General features: G+C 46.0%; 1 pseudogene; it reads right to left on the reverse strand.

The window, feature by feature from the left end:
- Window positions 1-10,466: 10,466 nt before the first annotated feature.
- On the reverse strand, window positions 10,467-10,575 carry LOC120360986 (5S ribosomal RNA; annotated as a pseudogene).
- Between the last annotated feature and the right edge of the window lie 1,065 nt (window positions 10,576-11,640).

Consider the following 11,640-nt stretch of genomic DNA (forward strand, 5'->3'; position numbering starts at 1 on the left):
CTAATTACATGTTTGTTTCATGTCCCTCCCCACCCCTACTCCCAGGTGTGAAGTCCCTGGGCAGGCACTGCCTCTCCTTCCTCCACCCTATCCCCAGCACCCTAAATGTAGTAAATGCAGATTGCTGGGCCGGCAGATTGCAAGACTCAGGATGCATTTGTGGAAGGAAGGAAAAAGGAAGGAAGGAAGGAAGGAAGGAAAGGAGAGAGGGAGGGAGGGAAGAAGGAAGGAAGGAAGGAAGGAGGGAAAGAAGGAAAAAAGCAAAAAAAGAAGTTGGAAGAGGGAGGATGGAAGAAGAAGCTATTAGATTTATTTTGGCAGCCTCAAAAATCTCACACAGTAAATATTTTTATTTGTTTCTGGAAACTGAACATGAAGATTGGGAGACACCTCCCAACACAGACAGTCATTTCACAGTGTCGACTTTTTGACAGCCTGAAGGAGTCTGTAGTTCTTAGCTCCATAAGCCGTGAGACATGCCTTGGGTCCAGGAGAAGGCCAAGGGAGGGGTCAGTGTGTTTTGTGCTCTGTCTGGGAATGTTCCCTTGCAGCCCTGCAGCCTACCCAGTCAGGCACTGCCAGTGCTCAGGCTCCAGCCTTTGCCAGCTGCTTGAGAAGAAGACAAGAGCAAGTGACTGCCTCTCTTTCTGGTTTCACCTTTTAAAGCATAGAATTTATTTTCAAGAGCTCGCTCCTTAAATGCAAGTTTGAAGGTGCAGGAAAATGTGTACAGAGGGTGTGTTTCTCACAGTGCGTCTCACAGGCTGCGTTCCTGGGGTAACACAAGGGACATCCTTGAGACAGTCTCTGTGGAGTCAAAATACATTAAAGGTAGTGGGAGTGCAAAATGCAAGCACGCACGTGCATATATACATAGGCACACAGAAACACACAGATACACACATACACACGTGCATGCAGATATACACATGCATGCACTGGAAGTATGCCCACATGCACAGACCTGCATGCCAGCGTCGTGCATACACCCAGATGCACACACACACATGCACATGCATGCACACACACATGCACATTTGCAAGAACAAGAAAAATAAGTGACCAGAACTAGTCACCTAGTCACTAGCAATCGCACAGACACCTGTCACACCACAGCAGAGCCTCTGCCCCATCAGCAGTGGCTTGCAGGTGTGAGGCCCACTGTGGAGAAGTGCTGACTCCATCTCAGGCTGCTGGATGCACGTTCTTTCTACCTCAATCACTGCTTCTCAGGGCCAGGGAGTAGTCTGTGGACAGTAGTCTGTGAAAAGAATACAGGGAAAGCTAACTGGCTGGAAAGCTCATCCTCTCAGTGAGGAAAGCATCCTAGCAGCACAGGAAGCTGTGGCTGCTCTTAGATACCTCTCTCCATCTCATGAGTCTGCCTTTGAATGCTTCTTCCGGGCACCGCCCCCAGGCTATGACGATGGCTGTGCTTAGCAGGTCTAATTCTCGGGACTAGGATGCTAGAGTCCTCAAACAGGAGGAAACCACGCTAATAATACATTCATTCATTTTAAAGCCTCTACTGAAGCTGGGTGGGTTAGGCTGAGTCGCGGGCCCCTGAGAGCGCAGTCCTGTCTGTGAGGGGGATTGGGAGCATGCAGGGCATCTGTACTGACTGTAGACATGATGGTATGTGTGTGGGGCAGTGGGACAGAGGGAGGAGGGTGTGCTGGGCTGCCGGTGTACACAGCCCTCTCCTCTGCAGCCCCATGCCTGTGCTCCAGGAACCGAAAGCCAGCTCTGTGCTGGCGTCTCCCATGACTGCTCCTAGATGCCTTTTGTTTCAGGGGTTCTGGCTCCTCTGGGCTTCAGGTACCTTTTTGCTATTCCTTCTTGAATCTTCCCGGCTGCAGCATCCATGCCAACTCCTCCCTGACCCAGCCCCAGCTGTCCTAGCCTGACATGGATGCCAGCTCATCTGCAGCCTCTCTGTGCATCTCAGCCCACTCCCTCCGATGCCTCTGCTGCTCCTGGCTTTGGAGTACTATGACTTCATCCTGAGTCTGTGAAGAGTACAGCCTGAGGCAGAAGCTTCTGTGCTACCCATTTACTGATGAGCACAGCCTCCGGGAAACAGGGAGGCAGGAAGGGAGGGAGGGTGGATCTGGGTGCCGCCACTGCTGGGTAGCAAGTGTCACTGCTGTGAGTGTCTCCGTGTCAGGACAGGTGAGGCGACGGAGAAGAATCAGACTCCTCAGCTCCCCTGGGCAGCACCCACCTCATAGGCACTGACATGCCCCTGCCCATGCAGCGCCCCTGCCTGCAGCCCATGGAGCACACTGTCTGCCTTCCATGCCAGGCTGAGGAGACCAAGCCCTGCAGAGCCAGCCCGGCAGCTAGGGTGGGGTCAGCAGCGACCTGCTCCAGGGGGCTGGGACACCCGCCCTGCAGGGAGGCTGCGGCCAGAGCCCTTACTTGCTTTCTATGGCTGCCCAGGGTGAAATGCAAAGCAGAGAGGGCCCCAGAGGGGCTCTGAGGTGGAGGAAGGATGGTCTGAGGCGCGCGATCCTGAAGAGAGAGGTGGGCACAGCCTTGAGAAGTTGCTTAGAGAAGAGAAGCTGCCAAAGGTTAGAGAAGAGCCAGGAATCTGAGCGGAGACAAGGCCAAGACCAATTCATTTCTGTGAAAACTTAGGTTTCAGAGCAGCCCTGTACAAAGGGCCAATTCATCTGGTGTTTCACCATCTGCACTTGATGTGGTCGCAAGGTCACTACTGCCTCAGGTCTCCACGCACCTTCCCTCTCTGCTCACCTCCTCTGAGTCTCTCAAATACCTCTCTCCACGTGGTGGCCTCTGAGTAATGGCAGTCTCTACTCCCTTTCCTTTCCTGCCCTGCCAGCCCACCCTCTTTTACGCATGTCTCCCAGCACTGCTCCTCCCTGTCTTTACCTGGAGCCCTGGAGAGGAGACCCCAGCTGAGCCTACATCTCCAGGGAAGAATCCCAGTCCCCGAAGCCACCGCCTTCCTGGTCTTTGCTGCCTGCAGTCTCAGCTCCCACCTACCCCAGAACATAAGGCGCCCATCACTGGGCCTGCTGCTGTCCCCTGGGTGGCCGGCACTGCAGAGCAGGACAGGGGCTGCTGGGGCTCTCTCTGCAGCCTCCTCCATGGGGGCTAAGAGCCACACCAGGCTAGGGAGGGAGGACAGGATGCGGGCACATGGTTAGGGGTCCTGGTGGGCTGGAACCCACTACCTCATTCCCCACTCCTCACAGATGCACCTGGTAACGCCTGGAGAAAATTGCCTCTCCAACACATTTAAGATTGTCAGGCTTAACAGGACTGAAAGTCCCATTTTTACAGATAAGGCAAATTTGTTTAGATTCATGCATGCTCTTTAATTAGAACAAATACTCTTAGCCACACAACGCAACAAAATTGATGATTCACTGACAGCTAATGGCTTTCAAGAAACAACAGATGTACTTAAAATGAAGATATATTTCATGGTGTATTTTTTTTCCTCCAAAAAACACTTTTCGTTGATTGAATAATTCATTATAATGATTAAGCTGTTAGTTCCAAATACATTCTTGAGAATTTATGAAGCAATCTGTCCTCCCAGCAGCCCAGGGAGGAGCTGGAATGCTGAGGCACTCAACAGGGAAGGGGGCAAGAGCTGTGAGCCCCCAGGGGATCCTGGTGGTGCAAAGTGGGCAGAGCCTGAGTTTTCAGGACTGGGGAGCAGGGGTTGGGTTCTGGAGCATATCCAGGATTAAATATTCATTAAGACAGAGATGGGGAAGGGGAACTCACTGTTCTCCAGCTCCTTGGGCCAAAAGCAGCCCTGGAGGTCACTGGCAGAGGCTTCGTGAATGGGACTCGGACTAGATGCCCGACAGGGGCCCCTTACCACACCTCCCAGGTCTAGGAAGGGGCGTGAGGCCCTGAGAGGCTGGGCTGTCAGTGAAATCTGCCCTGAGAGAAACATGCACTAAAGAGCTCAGAAGCCCCAGGAGGAGCAGGACAGTGAGTGTTCAGGATGGAGGTGGGGCGGGAGCCCGGGACAGAGGGACTCCTCTGAAGTTAAATTAATGCCACTGCCCAACCCCTGAAATGATTTCAGGCCAGGGTCTTCTCTGATTACGACTCCATCTCTGTAAGAAAACTGAGGAACTGGATTGAGGCATAGAGGGAGTGTGTGGAACAGAATTCTGAGCTATCAAAAGGGTCTCTGCTTCCCCTAAGGCCGTGGATGCTGCGTGCACTGCGGGGCAGACACACCACGCTCCTGTCATCCAGCTGCGTATTTTATCTTCCACACCCAGAAGCACTGAGGCCCTTCCTGGGGCCCCCCTTCTAACCCACACGGCACACTGCAGCCTCCTCTGTCAGCTAAGGGAAGGCAGCCCTGCCTCACACTGCTGGAGCTGAGGTCAATGCAGGAGATGCCTACTGAAACAGCGTGTGAGATCAAAAGCCTAGTGGGTTTCCACGTGATGAAAAGTCTGGACATTGAGGAGGGGTGGAGGTGACCAGGAATTAAGGGGTTACCCAATGCTGGGAACAGAAATGGGCATTTGACATGCAGAGACTTCCGGATCATTGAGAGATTTAAAAAAAAAAAAAGAGACGGTCCTTGTTCTAGACTTTTTGCTATCTGGTGTATGACCTTGGGCAAGCTACATTTTCACTCTAGGCCATGTCTGCCCCATCTGAAAAAAAATGAGAGGTTTGGACTAAAGCACCTCTAAGGTCCCTTCCATCTTGAGAGCCAAGGGTGAGCTGTCATTTGGTGACGCACGTGCTCAGGAGCACCCCCCACCGCTAAGACAGCTGGCCAGCAGGTCATCACTGCAGGAAGGGAGCTTCAGGGATCCTGGTGCAGGGCTTGGCGAATATGGCCCGCAGCAGCATCTCGGGATCCCCAAGGATGCTTCCGTAAGTGCGGACTGCTGAGCCAGCAGAACCCACTAAATCATCGTCTTCGGCGGTGGGACTGGCAAGTCTGTATTTCCAACGACTTTTCCGCTGATTGCGGTGTTACCAGCTTTCCAAGCACCAAAGCGAGGCCAGCACCAGACTCCTGGCTTTAACTAGTCACAAGTAGGTTAGCAGAAAATTATCAAATGCGATTCTACAATGAGCTTCTCTCTGGAGATCTGTGAGGACCAGCAGAGGAACGAGGATGCATGGTTCTCTGGAGGCTCAGCCGCCATGCTTGGGGAGGGAGCCTTCCCGGCGGATAGGGCCTTTGGATGTCCCAGGCGGTTTCAGTTGCGTGGGTTGGAGAGACTCCAGGAAGGACCTCAGTGTTTCCTGGGTGTGGGTGGTAGAAGAGGTGGCTGAAGACAGGAGTGTGGAGTGTCTGCCCCACAGTGCGTACAGTGTCCATGGCTTCAGGGGAAGCAGAGACCCTTTGATAACTCAGAATTTGTGATATATGCTCTCCCTTCTCTCCCCTCTCCAGTTTCTCAGTTTTCTTCCAGGGATGGAGTTGTGATGAGAGAAGACCATGGCCTGAAATCATTTGCGGGGTGGGTCAGTGGCTTCAATTTAATTTCAGAGGAGTCCCTCTGCCCTGGGCTCCCACCCCATCCACCACCCCCTCCCTCCCAGACACTCACTACCCTGCCCCTGTTGGGCCTTCTGAGATCATTTTAGCATTTATTTTGCTCCGTGAGGGCCTCACTGACAACCCAGGCCCAAATCACCATTTTTCTCTGTCGGCCCAGCCTGTCGGGGGCTGGCCCGGGATGGACCCAGGCAGGTGCAGCCTGCCTTCTCGAGGAACCACCTGACGAGGCAGTGCCCCGCTTCCTTCCCCCATTTACTCGCCCGAGCCACAAACCTGCTTATGCCACCTTTTATCTCAGACCTTCTTAAGGCGATACAACATCTAACATAGTGGCGGTATCCTCACATGGCACCTTTCCATCTACCCGTGTGGGAAGCTACTTACTCCTCCAGAGGCTGTTCCCTCTGCCTGAAGTCCTCTTCCCATGGGACTCCACCTGGATGCCTCATTTTCCTCAGTCCTCCGTGAGATCAGATGTTGTCTTCGCAGAGATTTCTCCTGGATCGGGGCCCCAGCCACTGCCTTCATTTGTCCACTACTCCCAGCACTGCATGAAATGCACACACACACACGTACGCACACACGCACGAATGCATCTTGTAGCTGCTGTTGTGTTATCCACCCCCCAATCCCCAAATGGTGAACTCCATGGGGCAGTCACTCTGCCTGTCATAGTCAGTCCTGTTTCCCTGGAACCTAGAAACAGGTACACTACAAGTCTTCAATAAATACTTAAAATGTAAAGTTTGATGCTAGAATAATTCTGAATTAAAGAGTCTCAGTATCCTGTTCTGGAAAGTGAAAATATTGGACCCATTGACCTCTGGGATCTTTTAGAGGTTATATAGTCCTGAAGAAATCATTATTTTTCAGAAAAAAAGCAATGGGAATAACCCAAGTGCCTATCATTGAGGCTTTGAAGTCTAGACGGTAACATTCCCTATGAATTATGGGTGCCCAGCCCTGTGATAAGTGAGTGGCTCGACAGGTGGATGGATATTACACTGTGGTGACATGGATGGAAAATTCTCAGGGGTGCCAGGGAAGGCTTCACACAAGAGGGACAGTTGAGCTCATCTTCAGGAATGAGTTGGAATTCACCAGGTGAAGAATGAAGTTAGGCATTTCAGGACAGAGAAAGAAAAGGTCGTAGCCATATGCATTTGGAAGTACACGACTCCTCTAAGGAACAAGGACGGACACATAAAGGTGAGAGCTGCACTGGCCGGAAAGCCTGGCTGAAGAAACAGATGCACCCTGGGCTGAGTCTGGAAAGCTCCGTGTTCTGCTGGGCTGCTCAGAACCACTCAGCAGGTTAGAGAGCCGACGGAAGTCCGGTACACAGATTTCATTGCAGTCACAGTGAGATTTGTTTCGTTTTTAATCAGAGGAGTAATTCCAGCTTAGAAAGATTGGAACGGCAGCTGTGTACAGAATGAAGAAGAAAGAGGCATGAGCGAAGGTGGGGAAGCACCTAACTTCAGTCCTTCAGCTGAGAAACAGTGGATGGCCCCGCTCGGCAGATTTTGAGAATAGTGAATGGGACAGATTTAAGAAAAATAGACCAGCAAAATTTGACAGAACATAATGTATTTGTCAGGGTTCTCCAGAGATAGCACCAATAGGGGAGGGAGAGGGAGGGAGGGGGATAAAGGGAAAGGGAGGGAGGAACGGAGGGACTGGAGAGAGAGAGAGAGAGAGAGAGAGAGAGAGAGAGAGAGAGAGAGAGAGAGAGAGAGAGAATGAGAGAATAATAGGGACTGAGAAGTCCCATTATTTTCCAACTGTAATCTGCAAGCTGGAGACCCAGGAGAGTCAGTGGTGGGTCTGTGAACCAGAAGAGTTCCAGTTCCAGTTCAAAGGCCTGAGAACAGGAGAGCTAATGGTGAACTTCCAGCAAGAGGGCAGGGAAAGACCAGTGCCTGGGCTCGGGCCAGCTGGCAGAGAAAATGAGTTCTCCTTCCTCCACCACTTTGTTCTTTCTGTTGAGGCCATTAGCTGATTGTGTGATTGCCACATGGGGGAAGGCAGTCTTCTTCACTCAGCCTGCTAGCTCACAGATTCACTCAGAAATATGTTTAACCAAACATCTGTTTGGGGCACCTGATGGTCCAATCAAGTTGATACATAAAATTAACATCACATATGGTCTTGTTTCACCCAGTTGTTGATTCCTAAGTCTAAACTTAATCTCCATGAACTACTAAATTCCACATGTGTGGTGGAGCATGAATCGGCAGAGCAAATGCTTCTGCTTGGTCCATTTCTTCTTGGGGCTGGACACAGCTGATGAAAGACTCTTAGCATCAAAACCTGCATATATTTGAGGAAGACGCTAAGTTACCTCAAAATTCTCATTTCTAGGACAAGATTTAGAATTGTTAGAGCCAAGAACTTTTGAGTTTATGGGGAATTGCTTCTTGACGGCAAAATGTTTAATATCTTAAAGCACAGGAGGAGGAGGTGACCAAATGCAGAGATGTTCTCTGTGGATTTAACACCAAAGATAATAGGGTTTGCTTCATCTGCAATTTTTGCTTCCTCTTAACAGAATCACACAGTGCTTTATCTGAGTAACAAGGTTTTGTAAGAGATTAAGGAAAGAAGGGAACGGAAGATACACTGAATGCTCTGTATATGCAGGACACAACCCTACAAGCTTCATCTTATCATCATTCTCAATTTTGGAATGAGAAAACTGACAGTCAGCAATATTAGGTCATCTGCACATAGGTCATATGAGCTAGATGGGGTGTATGGAAATTGTGTAGGCTCTGAGTTCAGAGTTTAAAAGAACTCATTATGGAATTAGTGAGTAGTTTTTTAAAATTTCATTTTAAAACGATCTTATATTTTCTAAAAATTTGCAAGAATTGTACAAAGGTAATTTGTGTCTTTACCTAAATTCCCCAGTTGTTAGCATTGGCCTTATTTCCTCTGCCTATACACATATATTGTTAAATTAACTACTTTAAATAGATTTTTAAAAATTAACTACTTCTTATTGTAAAAATCCATTCTTATAGAAAAAAATAGAAAGAGAAAAAGAAGCAAAAATTAGACAAACTACTACTACTAATTACTTGTATTTCCTTTCAGAGATAGTCTATAAGGAGAGTACACACACACACACACACACACACACACACACACACACTTTGTCCACAAATGGGAATACATATAGACAGTGCTTTGTACTTTTCTTTCATCACTTAAAAAATCCTTGAGATTACTTCCCATACGAACACATACTTTTTTATTTTTAACATCTGTATTCCTTTGCATAAATGAACCAAATTCAATCTATCCCAACACTATGTATACTGTTATTGTCAATTTTTTGAGATTGCAAAAAATTGCAATGAAGATGTCTGTACATACAGTTGTCCTTAGGTATCTGTGGGAAATTGGTTCTAGGAAGAGAACCAATTTGTTCTATTCTGTTGATACTAAAGTCCACAGATGTTCAAGTTCTTTATGGAAAACAGCGTAGTATTTGCATATAACTTAGGCATATCCTCTCTTACAATATAAATCTCTAGATTACTTACAAATCTAGTAGAATGTAAATGCTGTACGAATAGTTGTTTAGGAGGCCGGGCATGGTGGCTCAAGCCTGTAATCCCAGCACTTTGGGAGGCTGAGGTGGTTGGATCACGAGGTCAAGGGATCGAGACCATCCTGGTCAACATGGTGAAACCCCGCCTCTACTAAAAATACAAAAAAATAGCTGGGCATGGTGGCACGTGCCTGTAATCCCAGCTACTCAGGAGGCTGAGGCAGGAGAATTGCCTGAACTCAGGAGGCAGAGGTTGCAGTGAGCCGAGATCACGCCATTGCACTCCAGCCTGGGTAAAAACAGCGAAACTCCGTCTCAAAAAAAAAAAAAAGTTATTTAGGAATAATGATAAGAAAAACGTCTGTACCTGTTGATTACAGATGAAATTGTTTTTTATTTTAATGTATAGTTGGTTGAACCCACAAATGCAAAGCTCACACATAAGGAGAGCTGACCACTGTACAGCTTTCACTAGTGTATCTGTGAGAGAAATCCTCAGAAGGAAGATATGCCTTTGCAACAGTTTTTATAACAGCAATGAGGAGACTCGGGTTTCTATTTGTAAATCATTGTCTGCAAGATACATCCCCAGATGAATTACTAAAAAGACAGCTAATGGATCCGAAAAACAAAATAGTTGGTAACGCCATCCTTGTATAAAATTCAGGTCTGATTTCACGGGTTCTTCTTCCCTGCTGGTGACTTCAACCAGTTGGCATCGCTACATAATTATGTATAGTTCCGAAGTGCTTTATGTATTGTGCTTAAAACATAGTTCTTATTCTTTTAAATAGAAAAATAAAATGCTGCCACATATAGCACAATAAATACTCCCCACTGAATTTACAAAAACAACAATAGTTTGAAACATCTGGTGACCTTTTGTCATAATCCAATTGATATAAAACAATTTGTGAGTCTTTTATGAAGTATTGTAAAACATTAAGTTAGCTTTGCTTCTGTTTACTTTCTGTTTAATTGGCTCTTCTTTTTTTAGTTTTCTTACATTGGAAACGAAGATAATTAGTTGAGTCATTTCTTCTGTAATAATGAAGCAGTTTACTGCTACAAATTTATTTCTAAGCACTGCGTTGGCTGCATTCCACATATCTTCATATGATTTTAAAAATTCAGTTCAAATAGTTTCTAATTGTACTTTTTTATTTATTGAAGTGTGTTACAATTCTTTTTCATTTTCTTTGGATATATTTTATTTGGAATTGGCCTCAAGCCAACCTTTTTTAAATCTATTGTTTTTATCATCTCTTTATAACAGCTTACAATACATACAATCCGTGTGTGTATATACAAATGTGTAAAAATAGTTATTTTTATTTTTTATATATTTTTAATATTTATATATATATATTTTAATTTTTTTAAAGCCTATAGCACCCGGTATTCCCACGCGGTCTCCTATCCAAGTACTAACTAGGCCCAACCCTGCTTAGCTTCCGAGATCAGGTGCGTTCAGGGTGGTATGGCTGTAGACAAAAATAGGTGTTTTTAAAGTTCATAATGTTTTAGATGTATATTTACTAAGTGATTGCATATATATTAGTAGCACATGCCCAGAGTATTTTATTGGTACTGGACCGTGATCCATAAAATATGGACACTGTTGTGACTTTACATCCATATTATTCCGGTGCTGCTCCTGGGTTCAACAAGGTGGCAGAACCCGAAAGTGGTTGGGTGAAGATTATGTTGGCGGCAACTGTGTGTTGTTTGGTTCTAGTAGCTAAGTGTGTCCCTTATTAGACTAATGTTTTAAAGAAAGAATGACACCATTTAATTAGCTATGTGATTTCTCTTTTATAAACTCACATATATATTATATATATGTATATATGTGTATACATAAAAACTGATATATATAAGTGTGTGTATATATATGGAGATTTTGGAGCAATGTTCTACCTTGGTCATGAACGTATGAGCCAAGGACACTGTGAATTTTTCTGCGTTATCTTACACATTACTATTTGTGAGTTAGTGTAGTTACATGTGCCCTTCAAAACAAAATTGAATTCTCTTCAATCTCAGAAGATTAATATGAGGGACTAGAGAGTTTTTCCTATTTTTTTAGCGTCATGCAGGAGAATTGTTCTAAGTCTTGAGTTGCGTCATCGGTATATGATAATGTTGACTGCATTTAAGGCAGATAACACAGGAAAGTAATTGTTAAATTATTAAGTGAAAGTTTACAAGGATTTTGATATCTTGATGAAGATGCGATGGTAATGGTCTTTATTATGAAATACTTAAATATGTTTTCAAGATATGCGTGGGTTTTCTATACTAACTGCAGTCTCAAAAAAAAAAAAAAAAAAAAGCCACCACCATACACGTGATTACTTCAATGCAACTGCATAAATGCCATAAAATGAGAAAACATAGTTTTTTTTCTCTGAAAACAGAAAGCCGGACTTCAGCAATCCTTCCTGAAATGAGAATTTGAGTAGGGGATCTCAGGAATGAGAAAATAACTAAGAAACAACTAAGAAGACTGTGAGGTGGTTTATCTGAAACAATTTGATACAGAACAGTGCCTATC

This window comes from Saimiri boliviensis, chromosome 6 (assembly GCF_048565385.1).
Source record: "Saimiri boliviensis isolate mSaiBol1 chromosome 6, mSaiBol1.pri, whole genome shotgun sequence".
Lineage (NCBI taxonomy): Eukaryota > Metazoa > Chordata > Mammalia > Primates > Cebidae > Saimiri > Saimiri boliviensis.